The sequence below is a fragment of the Typopeltis vanoorti genome, chromosome 7 (assembly GCF_054136105.1).
Source record: "Typopeltis vanoorti isolate ZY-2024b chromosome 7, IOZ_Tvanoo_1.0, whole genome shotgun sequence".
NCBI classification, from domain to species: Eukaryota; Metazoa; Arthropoda; class Arachnida; order Uropygi; family Thelyphonidae; genus Typopeltis; species Typopeltis vanoorti.
Window position 1 is genome coordinate 74,756,950 of NC_143555.1, and position 19,355 is coordinate 74,776,304.

Consider the following 19,355-nt stretch of genomic DNA (forward strand, 5'->3'; position numbering starts at 1 on the left):
CAAGAAAAATGGGAGACCGCAGGGAGGGGTGGCTGTTCATTTGACGTATTTTGGCGTGAGATTAAGACCAATAAGACAAAATATACAGTTGGTTGTTGCTATAGGACAGGAAGTTTCACGATGATCTGGCATGCATCGTCAAGTTAGTACAATGAGTACATGTCGCATGATTATTATGGAGGACTTCACCTATGGAGATATGGGCTGAATGCAAGAAAGATCACACAGCAGGAAGGAAAAGTAATTTATGCACCTCCTAAGAGATAATTACTTGAAGCGGCATGTGATGGAAGGGAATTCGTGTGTGAAAGTATTATACTTGGTCATGGGATCAGAACAGCTATCCATAACCAAGGTTACCACATTGCCTCTGATTTGGGAAAGTAACCATGCCGTCTTGATTTGAGAGGTTGTACAACATGAGGAATATTCTCTCAAGAAGGGGTGTATCTGGAACTACAAGGCAGGTGATTTAACAACATTATGAAGAAGCTTACATCTGTGAAATGGCGTAAAACACTGCAGGGATGCGTGTTAGTAGTGCATTGGATATAGTTAAGGGTCATCGTGAGGAAGAAATATTAAATTGTATGCCTAATGCAAGGAGGGTTATTCAGGTAAGTGTTAGATGGATGAGTAATATTAAACACCAGCTGCAGAAGAAGAAAATGCTGTGGAGGGTATGAAAGTTTAGTGGTGACCAGTGTAAAAAATGTGACCAGCATAGTAAGGAAGGCATAATCAGATTATGACAAGAATCTAACCAAACAGGCTAAAGCAAATCCCAAAGAGTTTGTTCCATTATGCAGAAATACCCTTGCAAAGTGGTCACTTTGCAAGGGTATCATCCTAGTGAGGTTACTCCTTTAACCTATGTGACAGACACTAATGTGGGAACAGAAGTGGATGAATTAGAGTTTCTTAGAATAGTGAAGAAACTCAATGCAAATACAGCTGTTGCATTTGACGGGATATCAGCCTTTGAATAGGCTCTTTCATTTAAGTCTCAACTGTAGCAGAGTTCCAAGGGAGTGGAAAGAGGGCAAAATAATTCCCTTGCATAAGAGAAGTTCTAAGACTGCAGTAGCAAATTAGAGACCAATCACTATCTGTGGTGTGGTGGTAAAAGTACCAGAATAATTGGTAAAAAATATAATTCGATAATGGGTAGAAAATATATGATAAGTATGATGGTCAACATGGCTTTGTGAAGGGTTGGTCATGACTTAGTAATTTTCTAACTTTTCATAATAGAGTAACAGCTGAGTTGGGTAAAGGAAATTGATACACGATGATTTTGCTGGATTATGTTTGGTAATTTGACAGAATACCACATTTACCTTTGTTATGCAAATTAGGTGGTATGTGGATAAGAGCTCGGCTGATAGACAGATATCAAAAGGTGGCATATGGTGTGGCAGAATCGAGGCGAAAAAAAAACAACAACAACAACAACAACAGATGACTAGTGGTGTGTTGCAAGGTTCATGCTGGGACTATTGCTGTTTAATTTTTACATAAATGATATAGGAAATAACCTATATTGCAGTTCCCTTGTGCCTTTGAGAAGGCTCTTTGATTTAAGTCTCAGCGGTAGTAGAGTTCCAAGGGACTGGAAAGAGGGCAAAATAATTCTCTTGCTGCAAGGCTCATGAGAGGTTCATATTGCTGTTTAATTTTTACATGAATTATATAGGAAATAAAAATAACCCGAAAGAAAATATTCAGTTGATTGCTGATGATGAGAAATTAGGTGGTGTAGTAATTAATCAAATTGAAGTGGAAAATTTTCAGGAAGATTCAAATAGGCTGTCGGTATGGGCCAAAAATAATGGGTCAAGTTGAAGTCGGGAAATATAGTTATGCATCTTGGGATAAATAGATTACAAGCCATGTATCATATTGATGGCGCTGTACTTCATGAAATAGATGAAGCTAGAGATTTAGGGGTGTGGTAGACACAGAGTTAAGAATAGAAGACATATTTAGAGGAGACGAATCGGTGCTTAGTCCACTGTTATTCATTCTGGACATTAATATTGGGAAGGATTTGACAAGCGACATATAGATATTTGCTTATGATGCAAAGATAGGTAAGGTAATCAGGAATGCTGCTGATATGCAGTATTTGTGATTTGAATAGGCTGCAATAGAAAATGGATGAGAAAATGGATGAGAAAAAAGGAGAAAATCACTTCAATGTCAGTAAATGTAAAGTCATTCACTTCGGCGTGATTAGATGTACAATGTCGTATTATATTGGGATTAAGCAAGAAGGAACTGATGAGGCTAGGGATTTTGGGGTGTTAGTAGACAGGAAGTTGAAGTTCACGGGCAGTATAGCAAAGATTGCCAATACAACTCAAAAGATAATTGCAATGCTGAAACTAACGCTCACATGTAAAGATAAGGAGACTTGGACTATTTTGCGCAGGTCAGGTCTCCTGGTTTCCGTTGTGATTTTTATATAGTGGAGAGTGTGCAAAGGAGAGTGTTACAAATGATCTCAGGATTGTGAAACAATGATTATGTAGACAGTTTGAAGACTTGTAGACAGCAGACACTAACAAACAGGAAAAGAGGGGTGATATGATTGAGACATACAAACTTCTGAAGGGCTCATACAGGATTTCAGTTCATGGAATTTTTCCCATTATGGGGATGGGGCAAGTACAAGAAGAATCTTTGGAAGCTGAGAATGAATCATGCTAAGAGGGAGCGGGTGATGGCTAGATTTTTCTCTCTTAGGTGGTGCGTGATTGGAATGGATTGTCATTGGATGATGTGAGTGCAAGCAGTCTGAATGAATTCAAGAATAAGTATGACAGCTGATGCGTGTATTAAGTGGCTTCCCTCGATGAATACCTAACTCCCTGGAGGTCTCTCTTAATGATGATGATGATGATGATAATAATAATGATAAAAGCCTATGTAGCTCACTCTACCATGCTTGACCGCACAACGAAAGACTTGGGTTCGAATCTAGTCTCTAAACCAATTTCGCCAAAATCTTAATTCCTTATACCATCTTTCTTCTGCTTGTGGATCTCACTAGCCGCAGTGCTTTCATTAAACAACCATGATCAATCAATGACATTGTTAGTTCCTTAGCACTCTTCCATTAAAATGGAGTAAATCATCAGTTCCTAGTATTGCTGATATCTAGAGCATTTAGCATTCTAAATACATTCACTTACAATCCTTTAACCATGCCCATTACCAAGGAATAAAACCGCCTTTGCCAGAATGAAATATGGTACTAAATTATTTATTATATAAGTGTACTATTTTCTGTATTAATTCGGAGACCATCTTCTCCATCAATTTTGCGTCTGATACAGAATCGTTTTCCTCCTGTGGACCACATAAGGAAAACATTTCTTGGGACTGTATGTTACTTTCATATTCTAATCTATCCTTCTTTACTATATATATATTAATCATTAAATTCTAGCTTGATCTTCATATTCCTGCTTGATTTCCTTAGCCATCCGTTTTAATAAATAAAAATAAAATTTCTTTCGTTTATTTACACAGTTTGCTATAACTGCTGACAATATTTCTTAACCAGCTTTCATGCACGACTTTCCTCTTAATTTTCAAATTCCTCCAGCTGTGTTGTTGATACCGTATGGTTTAAACTGTTATAATCAGCTTGTAATTATACATTAGATCCTTTTTGTTTAAGATTTTTCAAGCCTATGTAATTTCCTTTCATTCCAAGTCAACTTTACATCATTATGAAGTACACCAACCAGAAGCAAGAAAGATATGTAAGGGAGAATAAAATTCTTTATGAATATCACTCAAACACTTTGTCCTAGTTCTCTTAGCCTGATGGTATTAGGACATTTATTATCAACCAGAATTATCAACCAGTTCAACTTAAGAAGTAATATGTTAAACATTTCCTGCTCTGCTCGTCACCCTATAGATAAAATGATCCACAGCAGCATCCTACTAAATATTTAGTCCAATTTACCTCCTCTTACACCAAGTGCTCTCAAAGCCATTTCCATTCGCATTCTGAGAGTGAGCTGTCATAATAACTATCGAAAACCATTTTTCTCCTTTCTGTCCTGTGAAAAAAAGTAATATATCCACTACTTCTGTTCCTGTAATCTTATGACAGCCATATTTCACTGTCAATCACCTTTGTATAGTAGGCCAATTAAGGTCACCAGTTTTCCCCAGTCACCAGTTTGCTAGGAATATCAACAAAAATGCTATGGATGAATATACGGTCACCTGAAGTACTGCCACAAGTTTCCATATATATATATATATATACATATATATATATATATATATATATATATATATATATATATATATATATATATATATATATATATATATATATATATATATATATATATATATATATATATATATATATATATATATATATATATATATATATATATATATATATATATATGATGATGATGATAATAATAATGATAAAAGCCTATGTAGCTCACTCTACCATGCTTGACCGCACAACGAAAGACTTGGGTTCGAATCTAGTCTCTAAACCAATTTCGCCAAAATCTTAATTCCTTATACCATCTTTCTTCTGCTTGTGGATCTCACTAGCCGCAGTGCTTTCATATATATATATATATATATATATATAGAGGAAATTTTTCTAAGCCTTTTTTCGACCGGTTCCCGAGTTAGTCGATCTCTGGCACGGGCAAGCAGGTTTTTCCTCCCGGAAACTCGGGTTTTTCGTCCTGTAAACTCAAGAAAATCGACCGTAGAACCCACATTATTTCAGACATTAAATATATTGTGTTAGGGTTAGGGACCACGAGATGGCGGCACATTTGAGCCGTCTCTCTTCACTGCGCACCGCTTAATTAGTGATAGCCTTGGGCCATCTGTCTCTGATTGGGTACCAGTGGAGATTGAACTTCCCACTCAGTCTCCAAAAATCAGCGGGTTCGAATCTCGCCGTGGGCATGGATGTCTGTGAAAATGCTATTAGTGGTGGTGGGCGGTAGATGGCGTTGGTGTAACTGCGGTCAGTTGTAGTTGGCGGGGACAGAGCTGTAGAGCAGGTGCCCTCCCTCAATGAGTCTTTGGACTCCCTAGAGGGTGTCATGTAATAATGATAATAATAATAATAATAATGATCACTCATTTAGCATTCATCAGGGCAATTTAGCGATGTATATCATCTTGCACGGCAATTGATCTGCCTGCCAACACCCCACCACAAAGTTCATTCTGTTTGCCTCCACTCCACACAGTTGGCTTTACTTAAAACTCACTGTTACATGGAAGTTTATTCTCGTTATTCCTTTCATGCGTTTCTACCCTAACCGGACTGAAGTCATTTGATATTATTAGTAGTACTTTCCTATATCTGGTGCTAGTCCAAAATATACTATACCCTTTATACTGGATTCCAGTTACAACATCTGATTGTGAATCAGATGTTGTAACAGGGTACTATAAAATGGACATTGGGAAAAGGTTGCTACCCAGACCGGTTTCGACATTTATTGAAGACCATGTCATGAACATACTTCATTCGCAAACTCTGTATGTTTATAGATAAAAGATTGAACAAGAATGCACACATGTTTTACTAATTCTGCATGCATTTTATTATGCATTTATACCAAGGCAAGTGATGTGAAGTCGTTAGCTTCTATATACGAGTTGCCTCAGTCCTGAAAATACTTCAGGCGCAAACTTTGTTTGTTTACACTAGGATAAAAGATTAAACAAATTATATAATTTCTTGGTATTTTTAATTTGCTGCATGCATTTTAGTTGCAACTTCCTCTAAATTACTGCCCATTCCCGTCTCGTTGTTAATAATAATAATAATGCACGTTTTTTTTTTTTTTTTTTTAATTATACTAATTGTCGAACGCTTCTTGGATAAGTTCGAGAATTTTAATGAGAGTGAGACAAGTTGTTACAAGTAAAACGTCTTTCGTAACGGATAACGCTTTCATGCGCTGTACCTGAAATTTAAATTATTATTATTAAATGTAAAAAATGTGTACTGCATTTGTAGGTTTTGTATGCTGTGGTAAATCAAGAGTAAAAATATCAACGCCTCTGTTGCGTGGTATCTGTGTAAAATCACTCTTAGCGGTTTGAAAACGAAATATATTGAAAAGAATTTACATTGGTATGTTTGTCTTGACTTTGCCTGAATTGAAAGATCTTGATATGAGTTATTCGTTTCGCGTTGAAGTCTTATTTTCAACATAATTTCTTACTTCATTGATTAGAATATGATGAGCAAGTAAAATAGGACACATTAATTGACCGCGAAATTATTTCTCATTAGCACTTTGTTTACTCACTTATGGGTAAACTACATAAATAAAAACGCAATTTCTTTGTCTAGTGTAATTAACGCAAAGGCATGTCGACGCACGACATATGAACATTGTCAGTTAGTCTGTTAATAATGCCCTATTGGTTTGAAAGCATTACTATTATTGTTGTTGTTATTGCTAATGGGGATCGTGGGAGGACCACGAACACCATGGGAGAAAGAAGCAAACTGTTATTAACACTGTAACTGTCATACCTCTCCTAAATTCACCGACAAAGAGCTGAAGTCCACCTCAGTCAACCCATCCCGCTCATTCACACTTGCATGGATAAAATCTAGACCTCACATCTTTGCCAAGTGAAACTTTACTCAGCTTCCGACGATGACTCCTTGTTCTATCACCAACTATCATATACCGAAAAATTTCCCCTACCTCCATTCCATGAAACTTTTTTAGTAACCTGAATGTTTTTGTCATGTCACCTTTATTTCTTCAGTATCTCTGATATAAATCATGGATACCTAATTTTTGCGGTGTAATCCAGAAAATCCTACCTTTTCTTGAATGGATAAAATAAAGTAGACGTAAATATTATAATAAATTATAACATAAAATAAAGATTAGAAGAAATGTAATTATATATTGACTAGTCTGTTTAAGCTTCAGCTCCACCTTTTCTTGAATGGATAAAATAAAGCAGACGTAAATATTATAATAAATTATAATATAAAATAAAGATTAGAAGAAATGTAATTATATATTGACTACTCTGTTTAAGCTTCAGCTCCAGCAGAGTCCTAAGAGAGTGGAAGGAAGGTATGATAGTTCCATTATGTAAAAGTGAATCTGAAGCAGAGATTGAAAGTTATAGATCTGTTAACCATTTCAGGAGTGGCGGTTAAGGTTTTGGGAAAGGTTGTGACAGCCAAAATTCAAGAATGGATGGATAATAATTTGATACTTCTTTGAGGACTCTTACCATAACAATTTACTTCTATTTATTTCTGGTTTCTATAGCAGTGATGCTAGAGTTGGATAAAAGAAATGCCTGTGGTGTGATGTTCTGTGGCTTTACTAAATCATTTGACCGAATACTGCATGGGAATCTGTGAAATATACTAAAGCAAGTAAGGATGAATGTTTGGTTGGTGAATGGATAAGTGGATGGTTATCAGTTAGTCATCAAAGAGTAGTGTATGGAAAGTTCTAGGATGCATAAGAGAAAGAGGAATGGCTCGAGGAAGGTATGGAGAAGTCACATCTAATAAGTGGTATCAGTTATACTTGTTATAGATCCAGAAATGAATTATTATTATATACAAATGCTAGAAGTATCAGAAACAAGTGGTGGCGGGGGGATGAAATTGTTTTATTAATTTTGTTCATCCCAAAATTGTTGGAATAAATGACACATGGTTGGATGAGGATGACATCGGGTATGATTTTTTTGCAAAGATAGAAAACAATAAAAAAGGATGATGGAGTGCTGTGGATGGTAGAAATGGAGTTATTCCCATGGGAGGCATACTATGATACATATATATATATATATATATATATATATATATATATATATTGTTGAAATTAAGATTTACTCGGGATGTATACATTTATGAAAATAAATTTAACTGACTAGAACCCGAGAAAGTATAACAAAAACCTTTAATACATCACAACTAGTTTCATCGGTGATCCGACTTCTTCAGGTGAGAAATAAAAACATAAGACATAAAATAACACGGTAAAAAATGAACTTTACAGCTTAATAAAAAGCAGAATAATAACAGTCATATTTGAATAGGTGACCGCGTGCTACCGTTGGCATGAGTAGAATGTGTGCGACAGCTAATTTTTGAGCGCCAGTACTGGATATAGTTTAGAGGAACTGCAAAACTTCCTAAACCATTTAAATAACCAACATCAAAACATTAAATTCACATCTGAACTAGAGGTTAACGGCGTTCTCCACTTCTTGGATCTAAAGATCAGTAGATTTCCTGACTGTCTTAAATTTTCAATTTTTCGAAAAACCACCCACACTGATAGATATTTACATGGTTCTTCTCATCACTTCCCACCTCAGAAACTGGGCATCATCTCCACCCTCGCCCATCGAGCAAGATGTCTCATTTCCACAGAAGAAGACCTTCAAACAGAGCTTAACTTCCTGAAAAACACCTTCTTAAATAATGGATATTCGTCTCGTAACATCACTAAACGCTTGAAACCACGCCAACATCCTCGACAAGAAGATGACTCCAACCCTATCACTCATATACAGTTGCCTTTTATCAGCACTCTTACCCCAAAACTAGCTAAGATTCTGAAAAAATTCAACATAAAGACCGACTATACTACGCTGCCAAAACTTCGTTCTTTTCTGAGTCGACCAAAACCAAAACACAACCATCTGCATTTTCCTGGTCTTTATAAAGTTTTGTGCAACTGTGGTCGACCTTATTTTGGCCAGACAGACAAATCTGTTTCACTTCGTCTTGAGGAACATAGACGTGACATCTCCTACAGTAGAGCACGAGCGAGCGCCCTTTCCAATCATGTCCTTTTCTCGGCAAACTCTAACCTTGAAGAACAGCCACATCAAGTTGATTGGGAACGCACTACTAATTTATATATTTGCAAGGATGAATTCGAAAGAAGAATCATCGAATCAAAAGACATAGTTCTGGACCCTTCACATTTAAACAATAATCTTAGCTACAATTTACCCGATTCCCATAGCGCAGTAATCCAGTACTGGTGCTCAAAAATTAGCTGTCGCACACATTCTACTCATGCCAACGGTAGCACGCGGTCACCTATTCAAATATGACTGTTATTACTCTGCCTTTTATTAAGCTGTAAAGTTCATTTTTTACCGTGTTATTTTATGTCTTATGTTTTTATTTCTCACCTGAAGAAGTCGGATCACCGATGAAACTAGTTGTGATGTATTAAAGGTTTTTGTTATACTTTCTCGGGTTCTAGTCAGTTAAATTTATTTTTATAAATATATATATATATCACTTGAACTAGATAAAAAAAGAAAAATCTTTATATGGGCTTTTTTCAATTGAAGGTGAGTTAGCTGATCTCATATGGAGGGAGCAGGTTTTTTTTTTTTTTTTTTTGTCAGAAACCTGGGTTTTCATCCCACATACAGATAAATCAGTCTTCAGAACACATGCTATTTATAGAGAAAAATTACTAGAGTGGTGGTGGGCAGTAGATGGCATTGGTAGTGGCAGTTTCGCTGTAGTTGGTTGATTAAGTGGTGGTGACGAAGAGTTGTAGAGTAGGTGCCCTCCTTCGATGAATCTTTAAGACTCCTTGGAGGTGTCACGAAATAATAGATAATAATAATATCATATATGCCATAGTTGTATAGTGATTGCCCTTTTTACAGTTACTTAGCCGTGCGATATCAATGTTTATTCTTCATTTCATTAATTTATATCTGTATTCTAATTTAGCAGAAGAAAAAATTATAAGCATTTATATGGTCAGTGTGTGACTTCTTGTGCATGAAGAAATTTCATAACAAATTCTTTGTTTGCTGTATGCTAATGTGGTTATTTGCTCTTTGTAAAAAGATTTCAGTAATGTGCAAATTAAATAACGCCCATGCTGTTTGTGTACTACAGAACTAAGAACTATCCTGTTTCTTAGCATAAATTTTAATTTCTTGTTAATTTTCTATGTGTGTAAATTGAGCAAATTCTTATTTATGATTAATTTTTTTAGGCTGTATATATTTTTAAAATATTCAAGGTGCACACACACACACACACACACACACACACACACACACATATATATATATATATATATATATATATATATATATATATATTCATTCGTAACTAACATAATTTCTGTGAATGTTAGTTTTTCATGCATTTCACTTTCCTGCCTACACATTATTTGTGTAGGCAGGAAAGTGAAGTTCATGAATTTTTCATTGTAATCAAAAAGTTAGACCTTTTTTTCTTTCACATTTTAGTTTTCTATTATTTTTGGTTATATATACAGTATCCATATGCAGCTTCTGCTCTCTTTTTTTTTTAATTTTGACCAGATGATATGCATCTTCATTTTGTGTTCCCCCCCCCCCACACACACATGCAAATTTTGGCTATATCTTGCTTTCAGAAAAAAGTCAGAAATTGGATAGGTCACAAGTTAAGATGTGTTATGGTATCAGAGTTCCACGATTATTAAGAAGTCTTCTGATTTTGAAGCTTCAGTAAACTTCTTAGAAATCTTTTAAAAACTTGTTCTAGATAAATTATAGCATCTGCTGAACAGATACTGTAATATCTATTCAGCATGATAGGTATCTGTTCCGCTATTTTAAGAGCCATTGTAGTGCCACTAGCTCTTAAAAATGCAAAGTTCTTTTAATTGCAATAACTGTTTTCATTGATTATTTGTAGAAATAGTCACCATCTGTCATTACATATCTTTAAGTGATTTTACATCATTCTCCTGTACATTCTTCAAATCTGACTTCTGACTAATATCTTCATTACAGGATAGAAAGTGCTCCATATAATGTCCCATTTATGATTATTATATTGGTCATCTTTTATTGAGTTAACTCATCATGAGAGACCTACACTAACCATTATTCACACAGTATCATACTTCTCCTTAAACTTATTCGCCCTTGGATAACTCACAACTACTTCTAGAAATCCATTCCACTCATTTACCGCTCTCCAAGCAAAGAATCTAGTCTGTACACCCTTATTAACTATGCTCTTACAAATTGCAGGAGTGGCCTGTTGTTCTCCCTACTCTTGTGTATTGAAAATTTTCTTTTGTGTGAATCTTACAAATCCCTTCAGTAACATAAGTTTCTATCATGTCCTGTCTCCTCCACTTGTCAATTAAACTCTGCAACCCACACACCTCCAGTCTGTCCTCATAGGGAGAATTTCACAGACCTGTCACTAGCTTGTCTCTGAATCCTCTCTCCATAACGTCTTTTCCCCCAAGAAATCTGGGTGATCAAATCTGTTTCACAGTGGTCAAGATGTAGCTGAATCCCTATCTGTCAGTGTGCTCTTCAACATCTAAGTAATCCTTGGTGCTATTTTTGTCAGCATTTGCAGTATGCCCTCTGAACTTCAAATTCTTGTTTTCATCGTACCCTGATCTCTATTTTCATCAATTTCCTGTAATCCAGTACCATCAGTTTGATACGAAGTATGTAATCTTTTCATCTTGAAATACATTACCTTACATTTTGAAGCATTAAAATTATTTTGACAACTGTTGACAACATATATTGACAACTGTTGTCCTTTGACCACACTGCCATTTATTTAAATAATCCTGCAGGATATCTGAAAAAAGAAAACCAGGATGTCTTCTAAAGAGATTCAGTGATGACTTCTAAGGCCAAAACAGGCCACTCTAGGCCTAAATCCTTGACAAGCATAATGATGATATCTACATTACCTTTATCTACTATTGCTCTCCCCAGTTTTGCATCACAAGCAAACTTGTTTAATATGAGTCTTACAAGTCCACTTCCAAAGGAGTTGAAAGAAGGCAGGATTGCATTGCTTCATAAAGGACATGACAGAACTCAAGCTTCAAATTGTAGTCCAGTCTGTATGTCAAGTGTTGGAGAGGTTAGTGAGAACCAGCATCCAGAAATGAGTTGATAGTAGTGGTATTATCTTTGATGGATGGCATGGATTTGCTAACAGAAGATCATGTTTTTGAAATGTACTTCGTACAATAAGGTGACAGCTACAGTGTACAAAGGAGATGAATACACAGTAGTCTATTTAGATTTTGCAAAGGCTTTTTGATAGATTGCCACCAGGACCGGCCTTCTCCATAAAGGGACCCTTTTGGGGCTCTAAAATATTTTTAAAAGGTAAAAATTAAAGGATTCGAAATAAACGTATTGTAAAGTCTCTTACCTGCAAATGATTTTGGCACGGGAAAACAAAAAAAAAAAAAACACATTCGAAATATAATACGTTTCCACAAATGTGTACCGACTGTGCCCACTCGATTGTGGGGCCTGGGTGCATTGCACCCACTGCACTCCCGAGATGGCCAGCCCTGATTACCACATAAGATGATAGTCAAACTAGAGCAGATAGGGATAGATTGGATTGGAGATTGGCTATCTGATAAGTATTAACATGTTATGTATGGGAGCATTATCCCAGAAGAGCAAAGTCACTAGGGGTGTTTGCCTCAGAAGTCTGTTTTAGGGCCATTCTGTTTAAACTGTACGTTATTGGGGAAGATTTGAATGGGTAGGTTTGCAAAAAACTTTCAAATGATGCAAAGTTGAGAAGAGCTATGTACAGTAGAGAACAGATGTTGTGGCTTTACAAAGGACTTCAATAGATTGAGTGAATGGGTGTGGGAGTTTGGATGTTAATTCGTGTTTCAAAGTATCATCATCAAATTCCTGCCATGTACCCTCAAGGGGGGCGTGCAGGATATGATAATACTACATAAAAAATTTACATAATTATTAACTTCCTATCTACAATTTTCCTCCAACTCAGTCTGTTACCTGTCAAGATTCCAACATTATCAGAACTTGTATTTTATTTTCTAAGGCAATTTATCTTGGTTTTCCTCTGGGTCATTTTCCTGCTAACCTGGCCGAAAAATCTTGTTTTTTGCTAATCTTTCCTCTCCCATTCTGTTTAAGTGACCATACTACCTGAGATTGGCTCTGCTAACGCATTCCTGTATACTGACAATGTCAAGTTGTTTCCTAATATCCTCGTTTTTAATATGATATTGCCATTCATGCCATCTGTTCATGCCCCCTAAACTTTCTCAGGACTCTCATATCTGCAGTTTCAAGTCTTTGGTCAAGTGTTTTACTTCTGACCCAGCTCTCAGATCCATAAGTTAAAATTGGTTTCAACACTGGCTTGTATACAACTAATTAGTCTTTTGACTAATTTTTCCCATATTCCATATAAATTTATTCAACTGACTTCCTACCATATCAACTTTGTTGCTTCTGTTGTCTATTTCCATATTTAATTTACCATCTTTTGAGATTCAGAGGGTATTTTTGAGAACAGGACTGGTGGTGGGAGGACTAGGGGGACATCCATGGAAGCTGGGCAAGAGTGTGGTTAGTAAGGTTGTTAGAGCTGAGTTTTTTACTTTTAGAGTGGTGAATAAGTGGAATAAGCTGCCAGTCTGTTGTGGGTGCTATGACGGTGAATGAGTTCAAGGCAAAGGTTGATAGATACTGTGTGAATGTTGAATACTTGTGATGGACATGATGTTTAGGGCCTCCCTCAATGAGTCTAAGGACTCCTTGGAGTCGCCTGTAATAATAATCTTTGCTAAAAATCATGCCTAAGTAGCCGAAATGTTTCACTTGTTCTATTGGTTCTCCATTCACAATTCAGCTGATATTTTCAGTGTTTTTGCCTGTTTTCATTGTTTTTGTCTTGTTATTGCTGACCTTCATACCATATCTATTACAACAATCATTCAATTTAGTCAGGAAATCTCGCAGACTTGTAGCACATTTATTTAAAGTATAACATCACCTGTATAAAACAAAGCGCCGACATTAACATCTCCAATTAGGAAATTAGGTTTAATACTACTTTCCTTCATAATGTGATTCATATAGATAAAGAATAACAAAGGGGATAATGTCCATCCTTGTCTAATTTAACATTAAACCATATTCCTGTACTTCCTTCGATTCTAACTGCTGACTTACAACTCAAATAAAGACTAGGTATTGCTTGATATAATTCTCCATTGACACCATACAACTGTAGTGTTTTGAATAGCTTCTCTCTTGGCACCTTGTCTATGCCTTTTCCAGATCGACAAAACTTAAATACAGATCTTTGTTATATTCCCATGATTTCTCAGCTGTTTGTTGTAGAGTGAAGATCTAATCCTGACAGCGTCTATTTGGCCTAAATCCAGCTTGTTTTTCACCAAACTTTTCTTCCACAATCCTTCTCAAGCATTTTTCAAGTATACTTGCATAAATCTTACCAGGAACACTCAATAGGGAAACCTCTGTAATTCTCCTGTTCAGTTTTATTTCCCTTTTTATATATATTACTATGAGAGCTCTACTCCAATCATTCAGAATTCATCCCTCTGTCCAGGCCCTCTGAACTATGCAGTGCAACCACTGCAAGACTTTTATACCTCTATACTTGAGCATTTCTGGTTGAATATCATCTACTCTTGCTGCCTTTCCACATTTCATTTAGCAATTTTTTTGAAGTAATTACTCTATACTTTAAGGATATCTTTTTCTCCAGTTTCCATGTCACCTTTATCATCTCTAATTCCTTTTACAGGCACTCTTTCCTCCATTTTTGAGCTTCTTCAACAACATCCAGAATATCTTGCCACTTTGATATTTATGTTTATGTTCTTACCAAAGTCTTCTCATGACTTTTGTTTAGCTTTCTTACATTTGTTTCTGTATTCTCTAAGAGCACAAGCTGACTTATTTCACAGGAACTTTTGATATACTTTCTTCTTTTCCTTCACTGCCTCTTTAACTTCCTGTGTCTACCATATTTTTCTAATCTTGCAGACAACCTCACCACATTCCTCTCTGGTTGAATCAGTCAGTGATTTCTTCAAATCTTGCCACTGAATCTCCAAGGTTTGTTCCTGTTCTCAAACTCTTTCATTTTTTCTTGAATAATGTTTGTGTATTTTTGTCTGTAGTTCATATCTGAGAGCTCAACTTTTATTAAGTTGATAACCTTTATCAAGGTTACACAGTGGTCAGCATTCATTGTTTAGAATTTATAGAGACAAAAACGCTGATGTTGGAGTAATTACTTTATATATAGTTAAGCAAATATTCAATGCTTCAACCTCTGAAGTCATCAGGAAAACATACATATGCATTATCATCATACTTTTCAAGGATATGGGCTTAGAGTAGCCTGTTCCGACCTTAGAAGTCATTGTTGAATCACTTTAGAGGAAGTCCTGGTTTTCATTTTTCTAATGGTTTGTAATTTAAGGCTTGTTTTGGTAATCTTTCTGTTTTCATTCCCTCGACGTGTTCCATCCATTTATGTTTATATTTTTTTTCTGTTACTGCTTCCTGTTTTAATTCTTTCATAATTTCATTTCTTTTATGATCGATACATATGCACAGGACACAAGCTACATCACACTGCACAAAAGTATGCTAAATCTAAATGATTTGTTAATTGTTTACAAAGCCTGACCTCTGGTAAAAAATAAAAAAATATATAAAAATAATTAATTAACAAATTTTAATCATTATTACCAATGTTTTATATTTTTGATCTTTATGGTCAATTAGATGACCATAAAGTAATGCTCAAACGTAGAAATAAGGCATCAGAGGACATCTTACATGTGAGGCAGATCAAGCACTCCAAAGGAAGAGTAATAAGGAGGAATGTGGATCTAAGATACAGATAGAGAATATGCTTTGAAGTGCTTCTGAATGAGGAAAACATGAGGCTCACAGAGAAGATGGGCAGGCTTATCAGTGGATGGTGTAGAACATCAATAGAGTGGAAGTTGAGGAGGCTTTAAAGAGGATGAAGAATAGAAAATCGGTGGGCCCTAACAGGATCCCAGTGGAGGCATGGAAGGCACTAGGGGAAGAGGGCATTGACTTGCTGTGGGATCAGTTCATAAAAGTTTGCCAACAGGAAGAAATGCCTGAGGAGTGGAGGGAAAGTACTCTTGTCCCTGTTTGTAAGGGTAAAGGGGATGCACAAGAGTGTAAGAATTACAGAGGAATAAAGTTGATGTTCCACACAATGAAAATTCTAGAAAGGTTTCTTGATGGAAGACAGAGGAAGGAGATGGAAATTGCAATGGAGCTGTTTGGCTTCATGCCTGGTTGATTGACGAAGGATGCTATCTTTGGGTTACAGCAGATTATGGGAAAAGTGTCAAGAGAAACAATGGGAACTACATCTGGTGTTTGTTGATCTGGAGAAAGTGTATGATAGTGCCAAGGCTAGAAGTCTGGAGATGTCTGAGAGAGAAGAAGCTACCGGAGAAATTATTATTATTATCATCCCAATACCTCATGGAGTCAAAGACTCATCTGGGAGGTCTCTCTCTCTCTCTCTCTCTCTCTCTCACACACACACACAGCTCATCATACCCAGGCAAGGCATTCCAATCATTCACAACTCTGCTTGAAAAGAACTTGCCTCTCACACCCTCTTTATACAGTTTCCAGGGATGACCTCTGGTTCTCCCCTGATCTCCCACTATTCTCCAGCATTGATCTTATAACAACCCCTTACCAACTTGTAGGTCTCTATCATATCTCCCCTCTTCCTCATGTCCACCAGACTCTGCAAATTACATCTTCTCAATCTTTCCTCACGCTTGACATTCCAGAGGTCAGTCTCCTTTGGACCCTTTCCAACATCTCTTCATCCTTCTGAAAACCTGGTGACCAAATCTGGGCACAATAGTCCATGTGTGGTCTAATCAAAGCCTTATACAATGGAACAAGAATCTCCCTACTTCTACACGTCAGTGTCCTCTGCATCATTCCCAGAAGCCTTTGTGTTGTCTTCACAATTTTGGCGATGTGTCCCCTAAATTTTAGATCCTTATCCACTATCACCCCCAGATCTCTTATTTCCTCTACCTCCAACAATATATTCTCACCAAACATAAATTCTGCATCCCATCTTTGTTTTCCAAATTTTAAAACTTTACATTTTGCAATGAACTCACATCCCCCACCATTTCTTTGCCCAATCACTCAATCTATTCAAGTCTTCCTGTAAGGCCACAACACTACACTTCATGGTTCGTCCCAACTTTGCATCATCTTCAAACAACTGAATATCTCCATCCAAATCTTCACCTATATCATTAATATACAAGTTAAACAAGAATCTCCTTACTTATGGTCTCCCTAAATATGAAGAAATATGAAGACAAGAGTTCAGACTTGCTTATGAGAGACAGAAGGCTTTCAAGTGACAGTTGGTTTTGATCAGGGGGTCAGCATTAAGTCTGTTTCTGTTTAATATTGTGATGGAGGTGGTAATGGAAGAGGTGAGAGAAGACATGCCTCGGGCAATGTTGTATACAGATGACATTGTGCAGAATCAAGAGAAGTGGCAGGTAAACTGGAAAGATGGAGGAGAGTACTGGAAGAGAGAGAGAGAGAGGTATGAGGCTGAGCAGAAGTGAGAGAGAGTACATGTGTTGCAATGCGAATGGCAGCCAAGGGATAGATCTGGAGATGCAAGGAAATGTCATCAAGAAGATTAGTGACTAGAGGTATGTAGGTTCAACAGTGAAAGAAGATGGAGAGGCTGAGAAGGAAGTGAGATGCAGGATACAAGCTGGATGCAAGACTAGAGAGAGAGAGAGTATGTGTGTGATGGCTGGAGTGCTATGTGATAGATGCCAGTTAATCTAAAGGGAAAAATTTACAGGACAGTGGTGAGACCAGCTATGATGTATATTCTATGGAAACTGTTGCCCTGAGGAAAAATAACATGGATGGAGGTAGCAGAGATGAGAATTCTTAGGTGGATGTGTAGCGTGATCAGCAAGGATCATCTGAGAAATTACTATGTTAGGGGAACAGTGAAAGTCATGAACTTAGGACCAAAGATTCAGGAAGAAGGTTGAGATGGTTTGGTCATGTGTTGAGTATGAGTCATATGGGAAAGAAGACCAATAATTTTATATTTATTAATTATTAAGTAATAAATGTTAATTAATTATATGCATTTTTTACAATTTTTTTCACCAGAGGGCAGGCTAGTGCAAACGATTAACAAAGCATTTAGATTTAGCTTACTTTTGTATAGTGCCATGTAACTTGTGTCCTGTGCAATGAATGTTTTCCTGATGATGATCTCGATATAGAGGCCAAAATGTCAAGCATTGTTTGCTTAATTGTAAGTAAAGTAATTACACCAACATGAGTGTTTTGGTCTCTATAAATTCTACACAATGAATTAAAGGATACATTGCCACAAGTGTGAGGACAACACAATGAATTCTGGGAATGATGCAGATGACACTGACTTGTAGAAATAAGGAGAGTTTGGGTCCATTGTATATATAACACCTTGTTAGGCCACATATGGACTACTGTGCACAGATTTGGTCGCCTGATTTTCAAAAGGGTGAAAAGATATTGGAAAGTGTGTAGAAGCAATTGACTGAGGTGGTTTCTGGTCTCTGGAATGTTGGCAGATGTGAGGGCAAACAAGATGCCATCCCTGGAAGCTGTATAAGGAAGACTTTAGCAAAGGAGTAAGAAGCAGTTTTTTTTTTTTTTTACATGGAGAGTGATGAATGATTAAAATGCATTGCTTGAGTGTGTGGTGTCTGCAGAGAATTTGTAGACATTTAATAACTTTTTTATTTGTTAATTATTTTTATTATTTATTTATTTATTTTTGTTATAATGAAATACAGAACTTTGAGGTTTAGGCTTTTTCTGCAATGTTCCTAACAGTTGTTAATGTTTCTGGCTGTAGCACCCCTCATTTTTGCACAAATGTTCTCTTTTAGCTGTTAGATTGTCTGGAGCTTGTGCACCTTTTCCTTTAGGTAAACAAGCTCCAGGAGAGCATTCATGCAGAAATTAGACACTGCATCCAGAAACATTAACAGCTGTCAAGGAACATGCTGTAGAAAGGGCCTGTCTTTGTGAAGCCAAAAATGGAAGGCATTTATGTGATGTGGTTTTCATAATGTGGAATTACCAGGCTGGTAAGTATGACAAGCTTAGGAGATTGCTTGGATCAGTGCCATGGCATGTTAAACTGCAAGTGCTGGATGTTGATAGTGCATAGGAAGTGGTAAAGGAGCGTTTGAGGGAGGTAATGGCTGACTGCATACCTAGAGTCTGGAGAGTAAATCAAGTGGGAGTTAAATGGATGAATAACACCATTAAGCTTGAGCTGCAAAAAAAAGAAACAATTGTGGATGAAATTTAAGGAGAAAGGTGACCTGCAGACACACCAACAGTACAAAGCACAGACTAGAAGGGTAACTAGTGTGGTAAGAAAAGCAAAA

The 19,355-nt window shown here is 36.6% G+C and overlaps 1 protein-coding gene across 2 annotated transcripts in view; it reads left to right on the forward strand.

Annotated features, from left to right (window-relative positions):
* The first annotated feature begins 9,585 nt into the window (after positions 1-9,585).
* The window catches only part of LOC150104786 (uncharacterized), a 28,902-nt gene continuing 19,132 nt past the window's right edge, over positions 9,586-19,355 (forward strand). The window contains exon 1 of one of the 2 annotated variants that reach the window (XM_090395964.1): positions 9,586-9,807. The gene's annotated coding sequence lies outside the window, so the exon portion shown is untranslated. The remainder of the gene's footprint in view (positions 9,808-19,355) is intronic. The other variant, XM_090395965.1, reaches the window with a different exon arrangement.